General features: G+C 47.7%; 13 non-coding genes across 13 annotated transcripts; all 13 read left to right on the top strand.

Moving 5' to 3' along the window:
- Positions 1–416: 416 nt before the first annotated feature.
- LOC142692506 (U2 spliceosomal RNA) lies at positions 417–607 on the top strand. Its single transcript, XR_012860944.1, has one exon. It is a non-coding gene; the product is annotated as a U2 spliceosomal RNA (small nuclear RNA).
- A 1,284-nt stretch (positions 608–1,891) lies between these two features.
- On the top strand, positions 1,892–2,082 carry LOC142692505 (U2 spliceosomal RNA). Its single transcript, XR_012860943.1, has one exon. It is a non-coding gene; the product is annotated as a U2 spliceosomal RNA (small nuclear RNA).
- A 1,292-nt stretch (positions 2,083–3,374) lies between these two features.
- Positions 3,375–3,565, top strand: LOC142692504 (U2 spliceosomal RNA). The gene has a single exon (XR_012860942.1). It is a non-coding gene; the product is annotated as a U2 spliceosomal RNA (small nuclear RNA).
- Positions 3,566–4,853: 1,288 nt separating this feature from the next.
- On the top strand, positions 4,854–5,044 carry LOC142691975 (U2 spliceosomal RNA). The gene has a single exon (XR_012860476.1). It is a non-coding gene; the product is annotated as a U2 spliceosomal RNA (small nuclear RNA).
- A 1,280-nt stretch (positions 5,045–6,324) lies between these two features.
- LOC142692503 (U2 spliceosomal RNA) lies at positions 6,325–6,515 on the top strand. Its single transcript, XR_012860941.1, has one exon. It is a non-coding gene; the product is annotated as a U2 spliceosomal RNA (small nuclear RNA).
- A 1,292-nt stretch (positions 6,516–7,807) lies between these two features.
- Positions 7,808–7,998, top strand: LOC142692502 (U2 spliceosomal RNA). The gene has a single exon (XR_012860940.1). It is a non-coding gene; the product is annotated as a U2 spliceosomal RNA (small nuclear RNA).
- Positions 7,999–9,283: 1,285 nt separating this feature from the next.
- Positions 9,284–9,474, top strand: LOC142691978 (U2 spliceosomal RNA). Its single transcript, XR_012860479.1, has one exon. It is a non-coding gene; the product is annotated as a U2 spliceosomal RNA (small nuclear RNA).
- A 1,304-nt stretch (positions 9,475–10,778) lies between these two features.
- On the top strand, positions 10,779–10,969 carry LOC142692501 (U2 spliceosomal RNA). Its single transcript, XR_012860939.1, has one exon. It is a non-coding gene; the product is annotated as a U2 spliceosomal RNA (small nuclear RNA).
- Positions 10,970–12,257: 1,288 nt separating this feature from the next.
- On the top strand, positions 12,258–12,448 carry LOC142692094 (U2 spliceosomal RNA). Its single transcript, XR_012860583.1, has one exon. It is a non-coding gene; the product is annotated as a U2 spliceosomal RNA (small nuclear RNA).
- A 1,296-nt stretch (positions 12,449–13,744) lies between these two features.
- LOC142692500 (U2 spliceosomal RNA) lies at positions 13,745–13,935 on the top strand. The gene has a single exon (XR_012860938.1). It is a non-coding gene; the product is annotated as a U2 spliceosomal RNA (small nuclear RNA).
- Positions 13,936–15,212: 1,277 nt separating this feature from the next.
- Positions 15,213–15,403, top strand: LOC142692497 (U2 spliceosomal RNA). Its single transcript, XR_012860936.1, has one exon. It is a non-coding gene; the product is annotated as a U2 spliceosomal RNA (small nuclear RNA).
- Positions 15,404–16,703: 1,300 nt separating this feature from the next.
- Positions 16,704–16,894, top strand: LOC142692145 (U2 spliceosomal RNA). The gene has a single exon (XR_012860630.1). It is a non-coding gene; the product is annotated as a U2 spliceosomal RNA (small nuclear RNA).
- Positions 16,895–18,190: 1,296 nt separating this feature from the next.
- Positions 18,191–18,381, top strand: LOC142692496 (U2 spliceosomal RNA). Its single transcript, XR_012860935.1, has one exon. It is a non-coding gene; the product is annotated as a U2 spliceosomal RNA (small nuclear RNA).
- Positions 18,382–19,185: the final 804 nt, after the last annotated feature.

The following is a 19,185-nucleotide window of genomic DNA, read 5'->3' as shown; positions in this document are numbered from 1 at the left end:
ATAATGGGGCCTCAGAGATAAAAGCCTGGGCCCAGGCAGTGTTGGTCAGTGCTGCTCAGCAGGCAGCACTGGACTGGACTGGATTACAGCTGATACAAGGTGTGAAGGAACAAGGGGTGGCTGTGGGCATGCACTTGCTGCCGCTGCCAGTGTTTATCTGCATGGCAGCAGGGCATTTGGGCATTGCCAGGAAGGCGTTTTTATGTAGATTCCTCCTCTTTCAGCACTGCATTGTGGTGCAAGCAAAAGAAGCAAATCCTGTCTGGCTTCCTCTCCGGCCTTTATTCACCTCCCGTGTAGCTGTGAGTGTGTGAGCCTGCAGGGCCCCATGGAATTGCCTAGAAGTAGGCTGAATCGCTGCAAGGGCTGAACAGCAGTATCGGGCAGGCTCGGGCAACGCGCGGCCCGTTCGGGTTATCGCTTCTCGGCCTTTTGGCTAAGATCAAGTGTAGTATCTGTTCTTATCAGTTTAATATCTGATACGTCCCCTATCTGGGGACCATATATTAAATGGATTTTTAGAACAGGGAGATGGAAATAGAGCTTGCTCTGTCCACTCCACGCATTGACCTGGTATTGCAGTATTTCCAGGACCGGTGCACCCTTTCCTTATGTGTTGACTAAAAGCAGATTCCAAAAGTGTTTTTTGTCTTTGCTATTGTTTCTGTCTTTCTGAAGGGATCTCCCCTTTTAATTCCATTATTTCAACACCTGTTGGACAATGCATGAGTGATAATGAGCTCATTGATTAAATGCAATTAATGAATAGATTGCCACCTCTTGTTGTGTGTCGTCTGTGTTTCTGTGTTTCCGGCATTTCACATTGGAACACCTCATTCACCTTCCTTGTCTTCTCTCCGCCCTCCCTTTTAGGTAAGTTAAAGAGCTGCACCTGAGCCAGCCACTGATTGATTGATTGATTGATTGATTGATTGATTGATTGATTGATTGATGCAGCACAACAGTCAAATAGTGGAGTGGAGTAGGGGAACAGCAAACAGCCAATAAAGCAGCCCGCCCGCTCGCCTGCCCGCCACAATGGACCTACCTGTGTACACTAGATGGATGTGATGGAATGTACTGTCGTCCCTACATTTCAAGAAGAAGTAAGAATTGCAGTTGCAACAAAGCCTTGCTTGCCTACAAAGAGAGCAGCAATTTGGATTTGTTACTATGTTACCTAGAAGAATAACAAACTGTGCAAGGATGGAGGTTGTAGGAGCAAGGAGAAGTTGTCTGTAAAGTTGGTGGATGCCTATTTTCCATTTTGCAGTCCCTTGTCTCCCTCTTGTGGCCTCCTGGAGGCAACTAGCTGTGCAAAAAAAAGACAGCCTGGCGGCCGGCTGTTGCAGTGTTGCCCTCTCAGGCAACACTGAGTGACTGACTGAGCCTCACCGTCTTATATAAAGTTCAGACGGAACTTTGCACGTGTCATAGTGGAGCCCTCAGGATTCCAGAGCCAGCTTTCTGACATCATAATGGGGCCTCAGAGATAAAAGCCTGGGCCCAGGCAGTGTTGGTCAGTGCTGCTCAGCAGGCAGCACTGGACTGGACTGGATTACAGCTGATACAAGGTGTGAAGGAACAAGGGGTGGCTGTGGGCATGCACTTGCTGCCGCTGCCAGTGTTTATCTGCATGGCAGCAGGGCATTTGGGCGTTGCCAGGAAGGCGTTTTTATGTAGATTCCTCCTCTTTCAGCACTGCATTGTGGTGCAAGCAAAAGAAGCAAATCCTGTCTGGCTTCCTCTCCGGCCTTTATTCACCTCCCGTGTAGCTGTGAGTGTGTGAGCCTGCAGGGCCCCATGGAATTGCCTAGAAGTAGGCTGAATCGCTGCAAGGGCTGAACAGCAGTATCGGGCAGGCTCGGGCAACGCGCGGCCCGTTCGGGTTATCGCTTCTCGGCCTTTTGGCTAAGATCAAGTGTAGTATCTGTTCTTATCAGTTTAATATCTGATACGTCCCCTATCTGGGGACCATATATTAAATGGATTTTTAGAACAGGGAGATGGAAATAGAGCTTGCTCTGTCCACTCCACGCATTGACCTGGTATTGCAGTATTTCCAGGACCGGTGCACCCTTTCCTTATGTGTTGACTAAAAGCAGATTCCAAAAGTGTTTTTTGTCTTTGCTATTGTTTCTGTCTTTCTGAAGGGATCTCCCCTTTTAATCCCATTATTTCAACACCTGTTGGACAATGCATGAGTGATAATGAGCTCATTGATTAAATGCAATTAATGAATAGATTGCCACCTCTTGTTGTGTGTCGTCTGTGTTTCTGTGTTTCCGGCATTTCACATTGGAACACCTCATTCACCTTCCTTGTCTTCTCTCCGCCCTCCCTTTTAGGTAAGTTAAAGAGCTGCACCTGAGCCAGCCACTGATTGATTGATTGATTGATTGATTGATTGATTGATTGATTGATTGATTGATTGATGCAGCACAACAGTCAAATAGTGGAGTGGAGTAGGGGAACAGCAAACAGCCAATAAAGCAGCCCGCCCGCTCGCCTGCCCGCCACAATGGACCTACCTGTGTACACTAGATGGATGTGATGGAATGTACTGTCGTCCCTACATTTCAAGAAGAAGTAAGAATTGCAGTTGCAACAAAGCCTTGCTTGCCTACAAAGAGAGCAGCAATTTGGATTTGTTACTATGTTACCTAGAAGAATAACAAACTGTGCAAGGATGGAGGTTGTAGGAGCAAGGAGAAGTTGTCTGTAAAGTTGGTGGATGCCTATTTTCCATTTTGCAGTCCCTTGTCCCCCTCTTGTGGCCTCCTGGAGGCAACTAGCTGTGCAAAAAAAAGACAGCCTGGCGGCCGGCTGTTGCAGTGTTGCCCTCTCAGGCAACACTGAGTGACTGACTGAGCCTCACCGTCTTATATAAAGTTCAGACGGAACTTTGCACGTGTCATAGTGGAGCCCTCAGGATTCCAGAGCCAGCTTTCTGACATCATAATGGGGCCTCAGAGATAAAAGCCTGGGCCCAGGCAGTGTTGGTCAGTGCTGCTCAGCAGGCAGCACTGGACTGGACTGGATTACAGCTGATACAAGGTGTGAAGGAACAAGGGGTGGCTGTGGGCATGCACTTGCTGCCGCTGCCAGTGTTTATCTGCATGGCAGCAGGGCATTTGGGCGTTGCCAGGAAGGCGTTTTTATGTAGATTCCTCCTCTTTCAGCACTGCATTGTGGTGCAAGCAAAAGAAGCAAATCCTGTCTGGCTTCCTCTCCGGCCTTTATTCACCTCCCGTGTAGCTGTGAGTGTGTGAGCCTGCAGGGCCCCATGGAATTGCCTAGAAGTAGGCTGAATCGCTGCAAGGGCTGAACAGCAGTATCGGGCAGGCTCGGGCAACGCGCGGCCCGTTCGGGTTATCGCTTCTCGGCCTTTTGGCTAAGATCAAGTGTAGTATCTGTTCTTATCAGTTTAATATCTGATACGTCCCCTATCTGGGGACCATATATTAAATGGATTTTTAGAACAGGGAGATGGAAATAGAGCTTGCTCTGTCCACTCCACGCATTGACCTGGTATTGCAGTATTTCCAGGACCGGTGCACCCTTTCCTTATGTGTTGACTAAAAGCAGATTCCAAAAGTGTTTTTTGTCTTTGCTATTGTTTCTGTCTTTCTGAAGGGATCTCCCCTTTTAATCCCATTATTTCAACACCTGTTGGACAATGCATGAGTGATAATGAGCTCATTGATTAAATGCAATTAATGAATAGATTGCCACCTCTTGTTGTGTGTCGTCTGTGTTTCTGTGTTTCCGGCATTTCACATTGGAACACCTCATTCACCTTCCTTGTCTTCTCTCCGCCCTCCCTTTTAGGTAAGTTAAAGAGCTGCACCTGAGCCAGCCACTGATTGATTGATTGATTGATTGATTGATTGATTGATTGATTGATTGATTGATGCAGCACAACAGTCAAATAGTGGAGTGGAGTAGGGGAACAGCAAACAGCCAATAAAGCAGCCCGCCCGCTCGCCTGCCCGCCACAATGGACCTACCTGTGTACACTAGATGGATGTGATGGAATGTACTGTCGTCCCTACATTTCAAGAAGAAGTAAGAATTGCAGTTGCAACAAAGCCTTGCTTGCCTACAAAGAGAGCAGCAATTTGGATTTGTTACTATGTTACCTAGAAGAATAACAAACTGTGCAAGGATGGAGGTTGTAGGAGCAAGGAGAAGTTGTCTGTAAAGTTGGTGGATGCCTATTTTCCATTTTGCAGTCCCTTGTCTCCCTCTTGTGGCCTCCTGGAGGCAACTAGCTGTGCAAAAAAAAGACAGCCTGGCGGCCGGCTGTTGCAGTGTTGCCCTCTCAGGCAACACTGAGTGACTGACTGAGCCTCACCGTCTTATATAAAGTTCAGACGGAACTTTGCACGTGTCATAGTGGAGCCCTCAGGATTCCAGAGCCAGCTTTCTGACATCATAATGGGGCCTCAGAGATAAAAGCCTGGGCCCAGGCAGTGTTGGTCAGTGCTGCTCAGCAGGCAGCACTGGACTGGACTGGATTACAGCTGATACAAGGTGTGAAGGAACAAGGGGTGGCTGTGGGCATGCACTTGCTGCCGCTGCCAGTGTTTATCTGCATGGCAGCAGGGCATTTGGGCGTTGCCAGGAAGGCGTTTTTATGTAGATTCCTCCTCTTTCAGCACTGCATTGTGGTGCAAGCAAAAGAAGCAAATCCTGTCTGGCTTCCTCTCCGGCCTTTATTCACCTCCCGTGTAGCTGTGAGTGTGTGAGCCTGCAGGGCCCCATGGAATTGCCTAGAAGTAGGCTGAATCGCTGCAAGGGCTGAACAGCAGTATCGGGCAGGCTCGGGCAACGCGCGGCCCGTTCGGGTTATCGCTTCTCGGCCTTTTGGCTAAGATCAAGTGTAGTATCTGTTCTTATCAGTTTAATATCTGATACGTCCCCTATCTGGGGACCATATATTAAATGGATTTTTAGAACAGGGAGATGGAAATAGAGCTTGCTCTGTCCACTCCACGCATTGACCTGGTATTGCAGTATTTCCAGGACCGATGCACCCTTTCCTTATGTGTTGACTAAAAGCAGATTCCAAAAGTGTTTTTTGTCTTTGCTATTGTTTCTGTCTTTCTGAAGGGATCTCCCCTTTTAATCCCATTATTTCAACACCTGTTGGACAATGCATGAGTGATAATGAGCTCATTGATTAAATGCAATTAATGAATAGATTGCCACCTCTTGTTGTGTGTCGTCTGTGTTTCTGTGTTTCCGGCATTTCACATTGGAACACCTCATTCACCTTCCTTGTCTTCTCTCCGCCCTCCCTTTTAGGTAAGTTAAAGAGCTGCACCTGAGCCAGCCACTGATTGATTGATTGATTGATTGATTGATTGATTGATTGATTGATGCAGCACAACAGTCAAATAGTGGAGTGGAGTAGGGGAACAGCAAACAGCCAATAAAGCAGCCCGCCCGCTCGCCTGCCCGCCACAATGGACCTACCTGTGTACACTAGATGGATGTGATGGAATGTACTGTCGTCCCTACATTTCAAGAAGAAGTAAGAATTGCAGTTGCAACAAAGCCTTGCTTGCCTACAAAGAGAGCAGCAATTTGGATTTGTTACTATGTTACCTAGAAGAATAACAAACTGTGCAAGGATGGAGGTTGTAGGAGCAAGGAGAAGTTGTCTGTAAAGTTGGTGGATGCCTATTTTCCATTTTGCAGTCCCTTGTCTCCCTCTTGTGGCCTCCTGGAGGCAACTAGCTGTGCAAAAAAAAGACAGCCTGGCGGCCGGCTGTTGCAGTGTTGCCCTCTCAGGCAACACTGAGTGACTGACTGAGCCTCACCGTCTTATATAAAGTTCAGACGGAACTTTGCACGTGTCATAGTGGAGCCCTCAGGATTCCAGAGCCAGCTTTCTGACATCATAATGGGGCCTCAGAGATAAAAGCCTGGGCCCAGGCAGTGTTGGTCAGTGCTGCTCAGCAGGCAGCACTGGACTGGACTGGATTACAGCTGATACAAGGTGTGAAGGAACAAGGGGTGGCTGTGGGCATGCACTTGCTGCCGCTGCCAGTGTTTATCTGCATGGCAGCAGGGCATTTGGGCGTTGCCAGGAAGGCGTTTTTATGTAGATTCCTCCTCTTTCAGCACTGCATTGTGGTGCAAGCAAAAGAAGCAAATCCTGTCTGGCTTCCTCTCCGGCCTTTATTCACCTCCCGTGTAGCTGTGAGTGTGTGAGCCTGCAGGGCCCCATGGAATTGCCTAGAAGTAGGCTGAATCGCTGCAAGGGCTGAACAGCAGTATCGGGCAGGCTCGGGCAACGCGCGGCCCGTTCGGGTTATCGCTTCTCGGCCTTTTGGCTAAGATCAAGTGTAGTATCTGTTCTTATCAGTTTAATATCTGATACGTCCCCTATCTGGGGACCATATATTAAATGGATTTTTAGAACAGGGAGATGGAAATAGAGCTTGCTCTGTCCACTCCACGCATTGACCTGGTATTGCAGTATTTCCAGGACCGGTGCACCCTTTCCTTATGTGTTGACTAAAAGCAGATTCCAAAAGTGTTTTTTGTCTTTGCTATTGTTTCTGTCTTTCTGAAGGGATCTCCCCTTTTAATCCCATTATTTCAACACCTGTTGGACAATGCATGAGTGATAATGAGCTCATTGATTAAATGCAATTAATGAATAGATTGCCACCTCTTGTTGTGTGTCGTCTGTGTTTCTGTGTTTCCGGCATTTCACATTGGAACACCTCATTCACCTTCCTTGTCTTCTCTCCGCCCTCCCTTTTAGGTAAGTTAAAGAGCTGCACCTGAGCCAGCCACTGATTGATTGATTGATTGATTGATTGATTGATTGATTGATTGATTGATTGATTGATGCAGCACAACAGTCAAATAGTGGAGTGGAGTAGGGGAACAGCAAACAGCCAATAAAGCAGCCCGCCCGCTCGCCTGCCCGCCACAATGGACCTACCTGTGTACACTAGATGGATGTGATGGAATGTACTGTCGTCCCTACATTTCAAGAAGAAGTAAGAATTGCAGTTGCAACAAAGCCTTGCTTGCCTACAAAGAGAGCAGCAATTTGGATTTGTTACTATGTTACCTAGAAGAATAACAAACTGTGCAAGGATGGAGGTTGTAGGAGCAAGGAGAAGTTGTCTGTAAAGTTGGTGGATGCCTATTTTCCATTTTGCAGTCCCTTGTCTCCCTCTTGTGGCCTCCTGGAGGCAACTAGCTGTGCAAAAAAAAGACAGCCTGGCGGCCGGCTGTTGCAGTGTTGCCCTCTCAGGCAACACTGAGTGACTGACTGAGCCTCACCGTCTTATATAAAGTTCAGACGGAACTTTGCACGTGTCATAGTGGAGCCCTCAGGATTCCAGAGCCAGCTTTCTGACATCATAATGGGGCCTCAGAGATAAAAGCCTGGGCCCAGGCAGTGTTGGTCAGTGCTGCTCAGCAGGCAGCACTGGACTGGACTGGATTACAGCTGATACAAGGTGTGAAGGAACAAGGGGTGGCTGTGGGCATGCACTTGCTGCCGCTGCCAGTGTTTATCTGCATGGCAGCAGGGCATTTGGGCGTTGCCAGGAAGGCGTTTTTATGTAGATTCCTCCTCTTTCAGCACTGCATTGTGGTGCAAGCAAAAGAAGCAAATCCTGTCTGGCTTCCTCTCCGGCCTTTATTCACCTCCCGTGTAGCTGTGAGTGTGTGAGCCTGCAGGGCCCCATGGAATTGCCTAGAAGTAGGCTGAATCGCTGCAAGGGCTGAACAGCAGTATCGGGCAGGCTCGGGCAACGCGCGGCCCGTTCGGGTTATCGCTTCTCGGCCTTTTGGCTAAGATCAAGTGTAGTATCTGTTCTTATCAGTTTAATATCTGATACGTCCCCTATCTGGGGACCATATATTAAATGGATTTTTAGAACAGGGAGATGGAAATAGAGCTTGCTCTGTCCACTCCACGCATTGACCTGGTATTGCAGTATTTCCAGGACCGGTGCACCCTTTCCTTATGTGTTGACTAAAAGCAGATTCCAAAAGTGTTTTTTGTCTTTGCTATTGTTTCTGTCTTTCTGAAGGGATCTCCCCTTTTAATCCCATTATTTCAACACCTGTTGGACAATGCATGAGTGATAATGAGCTCATTGATTAAATGCAATTAATGAATAGATTGCCACCTCTTGTTGTGTGTCGTCTGTGTTTCTGTGTTTCCGGCATTTCACATTGGAACACCTCATTCACCTTCCTTGTCTTCTCTCCGCCCTCCCTTTTAGGTAAGTTAAAGAGCTGCACCTGAGCCAGCCACTGATTGATTGATTGATTGATTGATTGATTGATTGATTGATTGATTGATGCAGCACAACAGTCAAATAGTGGAGTGGAGTAGGGGAACAGCAAACAGCCAATAAAGCAGCCAAGCCCGCTCGCCTGCCCGCCACAATGGACCTACCTGTGTACACTAGATGGATGTGATGGAATGTACTGTCGTCCCTACATTTCAAGAAGAAGTAAGAATTGCAGTTGCAACAAAGCCTTGCTTGCCTACAAAGAGAGCAGCAATTTGGATTTGTTACTATGTTACCTAGAAGAATAACAAACTGTGCAAGGATGGAGGTTGTAGGAGCAAGGAGAAGTTGTCTGTAAAGTTGGTGGATGCCTATTTTCCATTTTGCAGTCCCTTGTCTCCCTCTTGTGGCCTCCTGGAGGCAACTAGCTGTGCAAAAAAAAGACAGCCTGGCGGCCGGCTGTTGCAGTGTTGCCCTCTCAGGCAACACTGAGTGACTGACTGAGCCTCACCGTCTTATATAAAGTTCAGACGGAACTTTGCACGTGTCATAGTGGAGCCCTCAGGATTCCAGAGCCAGCTTTCTGACATCATAATGGGGCCTCAGAGATAAAAGCCTGGGCCCAGGCAGTGTTGGTCAGTGCTGCTCAGCAGGCAGCACTGGACTGGACTGGATTACAGCTGATACAAGGTGTGAAGGAACAAGGGGTGGCTGTGGGCATGCACTTGCTGCCGCTGCCAGTGTTTATCTGCATGGCAGCAGGGCATTTGGGCGTTGCCAGGAAGGCGTTTTTATGTAGATTCCTCCTCTTTCAGCACTGCATTGTGGTGCAAGCAAAAGAAGCAAATCCTGTCTGGCTTCCTCTCCGGCCTTTATTCACCTCCCGTGTAGCTGTGAGTGTGTGAGCCTGCAGGGCCCCATGGAATTGCCTAGAAGTAGGCTGAATCGCTGCAAGGGCTGAACAGCAGTATCGGGCAGGCTCGGGCAACGCGCGGCCCGTTCGGGTTATCACTTCTCGGCCTTTTGGCTAAGATCAAGTGTAGTATCTGTTCTTATCAGTTTAATATCTGATACGTCCCCTATCTGGGGACCATATATTAAATGGATTTTTAGAACAGGGAGATGGAAATAGAGCTTGCTCTGTCCACTCCACGCATTGACCTGGTATTGCAGTATTTCCAGGACCGGTGCACCCTTTCCTTATGTGTTGACTAAAAGCAGATTCCAAAAGTGTTTTTTGTCTTTGCTATTGTTTCTGTCTTTCTGAAGGGATCTCCCCTTTTAATCCCATTATTTCAACACCTGTTGGACAATGCATGAGTGATAATGAGCTCATTGATTAAATGCAATTAATGAATAGATTGCCACCTCTTGTTGTGTGTCGTCTGTGTTTCTGTGTTTCCGGCATTTCACATTGGAACACCTCATTCACCTTCCTTGTCTTCTCTCCGCCCTCCCTTTTAGGTAAGTTAAAGAGCTGCACCTGAGCCAGCCACTGATTGATTGATTGATTGATTGATTGATTGATTGATTGATTGATTGATTGATTGATTGATTGATTGATGCAGCACAACAGTCAAATAGTGGAGTGGAGTAGGGGAACAGCAAACAGCCAATAAAGCAGCCCGCCCGCTCGCCTGCCCGCCACAATGGACCTACCTGTGTACACTAGATGGATGTGATGGAATGTACTGTCGTCCCTACATTTCAAGAAGAAGTAAGAATTGCAGTTGCAACAAAGCCTTGCTTGCCTACAAAGAGAGCAGCAATTTGGATTTGTTACTATGTTACCTAGAAGAATAACAAACTGTGCAAGGATGGAGGTTGTAGGAGCAAGGAGAAGTTGTCTGTAAAGTTGGTGGATGCCTATTTTCCATTTTGCAGTCCCTTGTCTCCCTCTTGTGGCCTCCTGGAGGCAACTAGCTGTGCAAAAAAAAGACAGCCTGGCGGCCGGCTGTTGCAGTGTTGCCCTCTCAGGCAACACTGAGTGACTGACTGAGCCTCACCGTCTTATATAAAGTTCAGACGGAACTTTGCACGTGTCATAGTGGAGCCCTCAGGATTCCAGAGCCAGCTTTCTGACATCATAATGGGGCCTCAGAGATAAAAGCCTGGGCCCAGGCAGTGTTGGTCAGTGCTGACCAGCAGGCAGCACTGGACTGGACTGGATTACAGCTGATACAAGGTGTGAAGGAACAAGGGGTGGCTGTGGGCATGCACTTGCTGCCGCTGCCAGTGTTTATCTGCATGGCAGCAGGGCATTTGGGCGTTGCCAGGAAGGCGTTTTTATGTAGATTCCTCCTCTTTCAGCACTGCATTGTGGTGCAAGCAAAAGAAGCAAATCCTGTCTGGCTTCCTCTCCGGCCTTTATTCACCTCCCGTGTAGCTGTGAGTGTGTGAGCCTGCAGGGCCCCATGGAATTGCCTAGAAGTAGGCTGAATCGCTGCAAGGGCTGAACAGCAGTATCGGGCAGGCTCGGGCAACGCGCGGCCCGTTCGGGTTATCGCTTCTCGGCCTTTTGGCTAAGATCAAGTGTAGTATCTGTTCTTATCAGTTTAATATCTGATACGTCCCCTATCTGGGGACCATATATTAAATGGATTTTTAGAACAGGGAGATGGAAATAGAGCTTGCTCTGTCCACTCCACGCATTGACCTGGTATTGCAGTATTTCCAGGACCGGTGCACCCTTTCCTTATGTGTTGACTAAAAGCAGATTCCAAAAGTGTTTTTTGTCTTTGCTATTGTTTCTGTCTTTCTGAAGGGATCTCCCCTTTTAATCCCATTATTTCAACACCTGTTGGACAATGCATGAGTGATAATGAGCTCATTGATTAAATGCAATTAATGAATAGATTGCCACCTCTTGTTGTGTGTCGTCTGTGTTTCTGTGTTTCCGGCATTTCACATTGGAACACCTCATTCACCTTCCTTGTCTTCTCTCCGCCCTCCCTTTTAGGTAAGTTAAAGAGCTGCACCTGAGCCAGCCACTGATTGATTGATTGATTGATTGATTGATTGATTGATTGATTGATTGATTGATGCAGCACAACAGTCAAATAGTGGAGTGGAGTAGGGGAACAGCAAACAGCCAATAAAGCAGCCCGCCCGCTCGCCTGCCCGCCACAATGGACCTACCTGTGTACACTAGATGGATGTGATGGAATGTACTGTCGTCCCTACATTTCAAGAAGAAGTAAGAATTGCAGTTGCAACAAAGCCTTGCTTGCCTACAAAGAGAGCAGCAATTTGGATTTGTTACTATGTTACCTAGAAGAATAACAAACTGTGCAAGGATGGAGGTTGTAGGAGCAAGGAGAAGTTGTCTGTAAAGTTGGTGGATGCCTATTTTCCATTTTGCAGTCCCTTGTCTCCCTCTTGTGGCCTCCTGGAGGCAACTAGCTGTGCAAAAAAAAGACAGCCTAGCGGCCGGCTGTTGCAGTGTTGCCCTCTCAGGCAACACTGAGTGACTGACTGAGCCTCACCGTCTTATATAAAGTTCAGACGGAACTTTGCACGTGTCATAGTGGAGCCCTCAGGATTCCAGAGCCAGCTTTCTGACATCATAATGGGGCCTCAGAGATAAAAGCCTGGGCCCAGGCAGTGTTGGTCAGTGCTGCTCAGCAGGCAGCACTGGACTGGACTGGATTACAGCTGATACAAGGTGTGAAGGAACAAGGGGTGGCTGTGGGCATGCACTTGCTGCCGCTGCCAGTGTTTATCTGCATGGCAGCAGGGCATTTGGGCGTTGCCAGGAAGGCGTTTTTATGTAGATTCCTCCTCTTTCAGCACTGCATTGTGGTGCAAGCAAAAGAAGCAAATCCTGTCTGGCTTCCTCTCCGGCCTTTATTCACCTCCCGTGTAGCTGTGAGTGTGTGAGCCTGCAGGGCCCCATGGAATTGCCTAGAAGTAGGCTGAATCGCTGCAAGGGCTGAACAGCAGTATCGGGCAGGCTCGGGCAACGCGCGGCCCGTTCGGGTTATCGCTTCTCTGCCTTTTGGCTAAGATCAAGTGTAGTATCTGTTCTTATCAGTTTAATATCTGATACGTCCCCTATCTGGGGACCATATATTAAATGGATTTTTAGAACAGGGAGATGGAAATAGAGCTTGCTCTGTCCACTCCACGCATTGACCTGGTATTGCAGTATTTCCAGGACCGGTGCACCCTTTCCTTATGTGTTGACTAAAAGCAGATTCCAAAAGTGTTTTTTGTCTTTGCTATTGTTTCTGTCTTTCTGAAGGGATCTCCCCTTTTAATCCCATTATTTCAACACCTGTTGGACAATGCATGAGTGATAATGAGCTCATTGATTAAATGCAATTAATGAATAGATTGCCACCTCTTGTTGTGTGTCGTCTGTGTTTCTGTGTTTCCGGCATTTCACATTGGAACACCTCATTCACCTTCCTTGTCTTCTCTCCGCCCTCCCTTTTAGGTAAGTTAAAGAGCTGCACCTGAGCCAGCCACTGATTGATTGATTGATTGATTGATTGATTGATTGATTGATTGATTGATTGATTGATTGATGCAGCACAACAGTCAAATAGTGGAGTGGAGTAGGGGAACAGCAAACAGCCAATAAAGCAGCCCGCCCGCTCGCCTGCCCGCCACAATGGACCTACCTGTGTACACTAGATGGATGTGATGGAATGTACTGTCGTCCCTACATTTCAAGAAGAAGTAAGAATTGCAGTTGCAACAAAGCCTTGCTTGCCTACAAAGAGAGCAGCAATTTGGATTTGTTACTATGTTACCTAGAAGAATAACAAACTGTGCAAGGATGGAGGTTGTAGGAGCAAGGAGAAGTTGTCTGTAAAGTTGGTGGATGCCTATTTTCCATTTTGCAGTCCCTTGTCTCCCTCTTGTGGCCTCCTGGAGGCAACTAGCTGTGCAAAAAAAAGACAGCCTGGCGGCCGGCTGTTGCAGTGTTGCCCTCTCAGGCAACACTGAGTGACTGACTGAGCCTCACCGTCTTATATAAAGTTCAGACGGAACTTTGCACGTGTCATAGTGGAGCCCTCAGGATTCCAGAGCCAGCTTTCTGACATCATAATGGGGCCTCAGAGATAAAAGCCTGGGCCCAGGCAGTGTTGGTCAGTGCTGCTCAGCAGGCAGCACTGGACTGGACTGGATTACAGCTGATACAAGGTGTGAAGGAACAAGGGGTGGCTGTGGGCATGCACTTGCTGCCGCTGCCAGTGTTTATCTGCATGGCAGCAGGGCATTTGGGCGTTGCCAGGAAGGCGTTTTTATGTAGATTCCTCCTCTTTCAGCACTGCATTGTGGTGCAAGCAAAAGAAGCAAATCCTGTCTGGCTTCCTCTCCGGCCTTTATTCACCTCCCGTGTAGCTGTGAGTGTGTGAGCCTGCAGGGCCCCATGGAATTGCCTAGAAGTAGGCTGAATCGCTGCAAGGGCTGAACAGCAGTATCGGGCAGGCTCGGGCAACGCGCGGCCCGTTCGGGTTATCGCTTCTCGGCCTTTTGGCTAAGATCAAGTGTAGTATCTGTTCTTATCAGTTTAATATCTGATACGTCCCCTATCTGGGGACCATATATTAAATGGATTTTTAGAACAGGGAGATGGAAATAGAGCTTGCTCTGTCCACTCCACGCATTGACCTGGTATTGCAGTATTTCCAGGACCGGTGCACCCTTTCCTTATGTGTTGACTAAAAGCAGATTCCAAAAGTGTTTTTTGTCTTTGCTATTGTTTCTGTCTTTCTGAAGGGATCTCCCCTTTTAATCCCATTATTTCAACACCTGTTGGACAATGCATGAGTGATAATGAGCTCATTGATTAAATGCAATTAATGAATAGATTGCCACCTCTTGTTGTGTGTCGTCTGTGTTTCTGTGTTTCCGGCATTTCACATTGGAACACCTCATTCACCTTCCTTGTCTTCTCTCCGCCCTCCCTTTTAGGTAAGTTAAAGAGCTGCACCTGAGCCAGCCACTGATTGATTGATTGATTGATTGATTGATTGATTGATTGATGCAGCACAACAGTCAAATAGTGGAGTGGAGTAGGGGAACAGCAAACAGCCAATAAAGCAGCCCGCCCGCTCGCCTGCCCGCCACAATGGACCTACCTGTGTACACTAGATGGATGTGATGGAATGTACTGTCGTCCCTACATTTCAAGAAGAAGTAAGAATTGCAGTTGCAACAAAGCCTTGCTTGCCTACAAAGAGAGCAGCAATTTGGATTTGTTACTATGTTACCTAGAAGAATAACAAACTGTGCAAGGATGGAGGTTGTAGGAGCAAGGAGAAGTTGTCTGTAAAGTTGGTGGATGCCTATTTTCCATTTTGCAGTCCCTTGTCTCCCTCTTGTGGCCTCCTGGAGGCAACTAGCTGTGCAAAAAAAAGACAGCCTGGCGGCCGGCTGTTGCAGTGTTGCCCTCTCAGGCAACACTGAGTGACTGACTGAGCCTCACCGTCTTATATAAAGTTCAGACGGAACTTTGCACGTGTCATAGTGGAGCCCTCAGGATTCCAGAGCCAGCTTTCTGACATCATAATGGGGCCTCAGAGATAAAAGCCTGGGCCCAGGCAGTGTTGGTCAGTGCTGCTCAGCAGGCAGCACTGGACTGGACTGGATTACAGCTGATACAAGGTGTGAAGGAACAAGGGGTGGCTGTGGGCATGCACTTGCTGCCGCTGCCAGTGTTTATCTGCATGGCAGCAGGGCATTTGGGCGTTGCCAGGAAGGCGTTTTTTTTGTAGATTCCTCCTCTTTCAGCACTGCATTGTGGTGCAAGCAAAAGAAGCAAATCCTGTCTGGCTTCCTCTCCGGCCTTTATTCACCTCCCGTGTAGCTGTGAGTGTGTGAGCCTGCAGGGCCCCATGGAATTGCCTAGAAGTAGGCTGAATCGCTGCAAGGGCTGAACAGCAGTATCGGGCAGGCTCGGGCAACGCGCGGCCCGTTCGGGTTATCGCTTCTCGGCCTTTTGGCTAAGATCAAGTGTAGTATCTGTTCTTATCAGTTTAATATCTGATACGTCCCCTATCTGGGGACCATATATTAAATGGATTTTTAGAACAGGGAGATGGAAATAGAGCTTGCTCTGTCCACTCCACGCATTGACCTGGTATTGCAGTATTTCCAGGACCGGTGCACCCTTTCCTTATGTGTTGACTAAAAGCAGATTCCAAAAGTGTTTTTTGTCTTTGCTATTGTTTCTGTCTTTCTGAAGGGATCTCCCCTTTTAATCCCATTATTTCAACACCTGTTGGACAATGCATGAGTGATAATGAGCTCATTGATTAAATGCAATTAATGAATAGATTGCCACCTCTTGTTGTGTGTCGTCTGTGTTTCTGTGTTTCCGGCATTTCACATTGGAACACCTCATTCACCTTCCTTGTCTTCTCTCCGCCCTCCCTTTTAGGTAAGTTAAAGAGCTGCACCTGAGCCAGCCACTGATTGATTGATTGATTGATTGATTGATTGATTGATTGATTGATTGATTGATTGATTGATTGATGCAGCACAACAGTCAAATAGTGGAGTGGAGTAGGGGAACAGCAAACAGCCAATAAAGCAGCCCGCCCGCTCGCCTGCCCGCCACAATGGACCTACCTGTGTACACTAGATGGATGTGATGGAATGTACTGTCGTCCCTACATTTCAAGAAGAAGTAAGAATTGCAGTTGCAACAAAGCCTTGCTTGCCTACAAAGAGAGCAGCAATTTGGATTTGTTACTATGTTACCTAGAAGAATAACAAACTGTGCAAGGATGGAGGTTGTAGGAGCAAGGAGAAGTTGTCTGTAAAGTTGGTGGATGCCTATTTTCCATTTTGCAGTCCCTTGTCTCCCTCTTGTGGCCTCCTGGAGGCAACTAGCTGTGCAAAAAAAAGACAGCCTGGCGGCCGGCTGTTGCAGTGTTGCCCTCTCAGGCAACACTGAGTGACTGACTGAGCCTCACCGTCTTATATAAAGTTCAGACGGAACTTTGCACGTGTCATAGTGGAGCCCTCAGGATTCCAGAGCCAGCTTTCTGACATCATAATGGGGCCTCAGAGATAAAAGCCTGGGCCCAGGCAGTGTTGGTCAGTGCTGCTCAGCAGGCAGCACTGGACTGGACTGGATTACAGCTGATACAAGGTGTGAAGGAACAAGGGGTGGCTGTGGGCATGCACTTGCTGCCGCTGCCAGTGTTTATCTGCATGGCAGCAGGGCATTTGGGCGTTGCCAGGAAGGCGTTTTTATGTAGATTCCTCCTCTTTCAGCACTGCATTGTGGTGCAAGCAAAAGAAGCAAATCCTGTCTGGCTTCCTCTCCGGCCTTTATTCACCTCCCGTGTAGCTGTGAGTGTGTGAGCCTGCAGGGCCCCATGGAATTGCCTAGAAGTAGGCTGAATCGCTGCAAGGGCTGAACAGCAGTATCGGGCAGGCTCGGGCAACGCGCGGCCCGTTCGGGTTATCGCTTCTCGGCCTTTTGGCTAAGATCAAGTGTAGTATCTTTTCTTATCAGTTTAATATCTGATACGTCCCCTATCTGGGGACCATATATTAAATGGATTTTTAGAACAGGGAGATGGAAATAGAGCTTGCTCTGTCCACTCCACGCATTGACCTGGTATTGCAGTATTTCCAGGACCGGTGCACCCTTTCCTTATGTGTTGACTAAAAGCAGATTCCAAAAGTGTTTTTTGTCTTTGCTATTGTTTCTGTCTTTCTGAAGGGATCTCCCCTTTTAATCCCATTATTTCAACACCTGTTGGACAATGCATGAGTGATAATGAGCTCATTGATTAAATGCAATTAATGAATAGATTGCCACCTCTTGTTGTGTGTCGTCTGTGTTTCTGTGTTTCCGGCATTTCACATTGGAACACCTCATTCACCTTCCTTGTCTTCTCTCCGCCCTCCCTTTTAGGTAAGTTAAAGAGCTGCACCTGAGCCAGCCACTGATTGATTGATTGATTGATTGATTGATTGATTGATTGATTGATTGATTGATTGATTGATGCAGCACAACAGTCAAATAGTGGAGTGGAGTAGGGGAACAGCAAACAGCCAATAAAGCAGCCCGCCCGCTCGCCTGCCCGCCACAATGGACCTACCTGTGTACACTAGATGGATGTGATGGAATGTACTGTCGTCCCTACATTTCAAGAAGAAGTAAGAATTGCAGTTGCAACAAAGCCTTGCTTGCCTACAAAGAGAGCAGCAATTTGGATTTGTTACTATGTTACCTAGAAGAATAACAAACTGTGCAAGGATGGAGGTTGTAGGAGCAAGGAGAAGTTGTCTGTAAAGTTGGTGGATGCCTATTTTCCATTTTGCAGTCCCTTGTCTCCCTCTTGTGGCCTCCTGGAGGCAACTAGCTGTGCAAAAAAAAGACAGCCTGGCGGCCGGCTGTTGCAGTGTTGCCCTCTCAGGCAACACTGAGTGACTGACTGAGCCTCACCGTCTTATATAAAGTTCAGACGGAACTTTGCACGTGTCATAGTGGAGCCCTCAGGATTCCAGAGCCAGCTTTCTGACATCATAATGGGGCCTCAGAGATAAAAGCCTGGGCCCAGGCAGTGTTGGTCAGTGCTGCTCAGCAGGCAGCACTGGACTGGACTGGATTACAGCTGATACAAGGTGTGAAGGAACAAGGGGTGGCTGTGGGCATGCACTTGCTGCCGCTGCCAGTGTTTATCTGCATGGCAGCAGGGCATTTGGGCGTTGCCAGGAAGGCGTTTTTATGTAGATTCCTCCTCTTTCAGCACTGCATTGTGGTGCAAGCAAAAGAAGCAAATCCTGTCTGGCTTCCTCTCCGGCCTTTATTCACCTCCCGTGTAGCTGTGAGTGTGTGAGCCTGCAGGGCCCCATGGAATTGCCTAGAAGTAGGCTGAATCGCTGCAAGGGCTGAACAGCAGTATCGGGCAGGCTCGGGCAACGCGCGGCCCGTTCGGGTTATCGCTTCTCGGCCTTTTGGCTAAGATCAAGTGTAGTATCTGTTCTTATCAGTTTAATATCTGATACGTCCCCTATCTGGGGACCATATATTAAATGGATTTTTAGAACAGGGAGATGGAAATAGAGCTTGCTCTGTCCACTCCACGCATTGACCTGGTATTGCAGTATTTCCAGGACCGGTGCACCCTTTCCTTATGTGTTGACTAAAAGCAGATTCCAAAAGTGTTTTTTGTCTTTGCTATTGTTTCTGTCTTTCTGAAGGGATCTCCCCTTTTAATCCCATTATTTCAACACCTGTTGGACAATGCATGAGTGATAATGAGCTCATTGATTAAATGCAATTAATGAATAGATTGCCACCTCTTGTTGTGTGTCGTCTGTGTTTCTGTGTTTCCGGCATTTCACATTGGAACACCTCATTCACCTTCCTTGTCTTCTCTCCGCCCTCCCTTTTAGGTAAGTTAAAGAGCTGCACCTGAGCCAGCCACTGATTGATTGATTGATTGATTGATTGATTGATTGATTGATGCAGCACAACAGTCAAATAGTGGAGTGGAGTAGGGGAACAGCAAACAGCCAATAAAGCAGCCCGCCCGCTCGCCTGCCCGCCACAATGGACCTACCTGTGTACACTAGATGGATGTGATGGAATGTACTGTCGTCCCTACATTTCAAGAAGAAGTAAGAATTGCAGTTGCAACAAAGCCTTGCTTGCCTACAAAGAGAGCAGCAATTTGGATTTGTTACTATGTTACCTAGAAGAATAACAAACTGTGCAAGGATGGAGGTTGTAGGAGCAAGGAGAAGTTGTCTGTAAAGTTGGTGGATGCCTATTTTCCATTTTGCAGTCCCTTGTCTCCCTCTTGTGGCCTCCTGGAGGCAACTAGCTGTGCAAAAAAAAGACAGCCTGGCGGCCGGCTGTTGCAGTGTTGCCCTCTCAGGCAACACTGAGTGACTGACTGAGCCTCACCGTCTTATATAAAGTTCAGACGGA

The sequence above is a fragment of the Rhinoderma darwinii genome (genome assembly GCF_050947455.1).
Source record: "Rhinoderma darwinii isolate aRhiDar2 chromosome 5 unlocalized genomic scaffold, aRhiDar2.hap1 SUPER_5_unloc_39, whole genome shotgun sequence".
Classification (NCBI taxonomy): Eukaryota; Metazoa; Chordata; class Amphibia; order Anura; family Rhinodermatidae; genus Rhinoderma; species Rhinoderma darwinii.
Note: the sequence above shows the minus strand (reverse complement) of the source record. Positions and strands in the feature narration are given on the sequence as shown.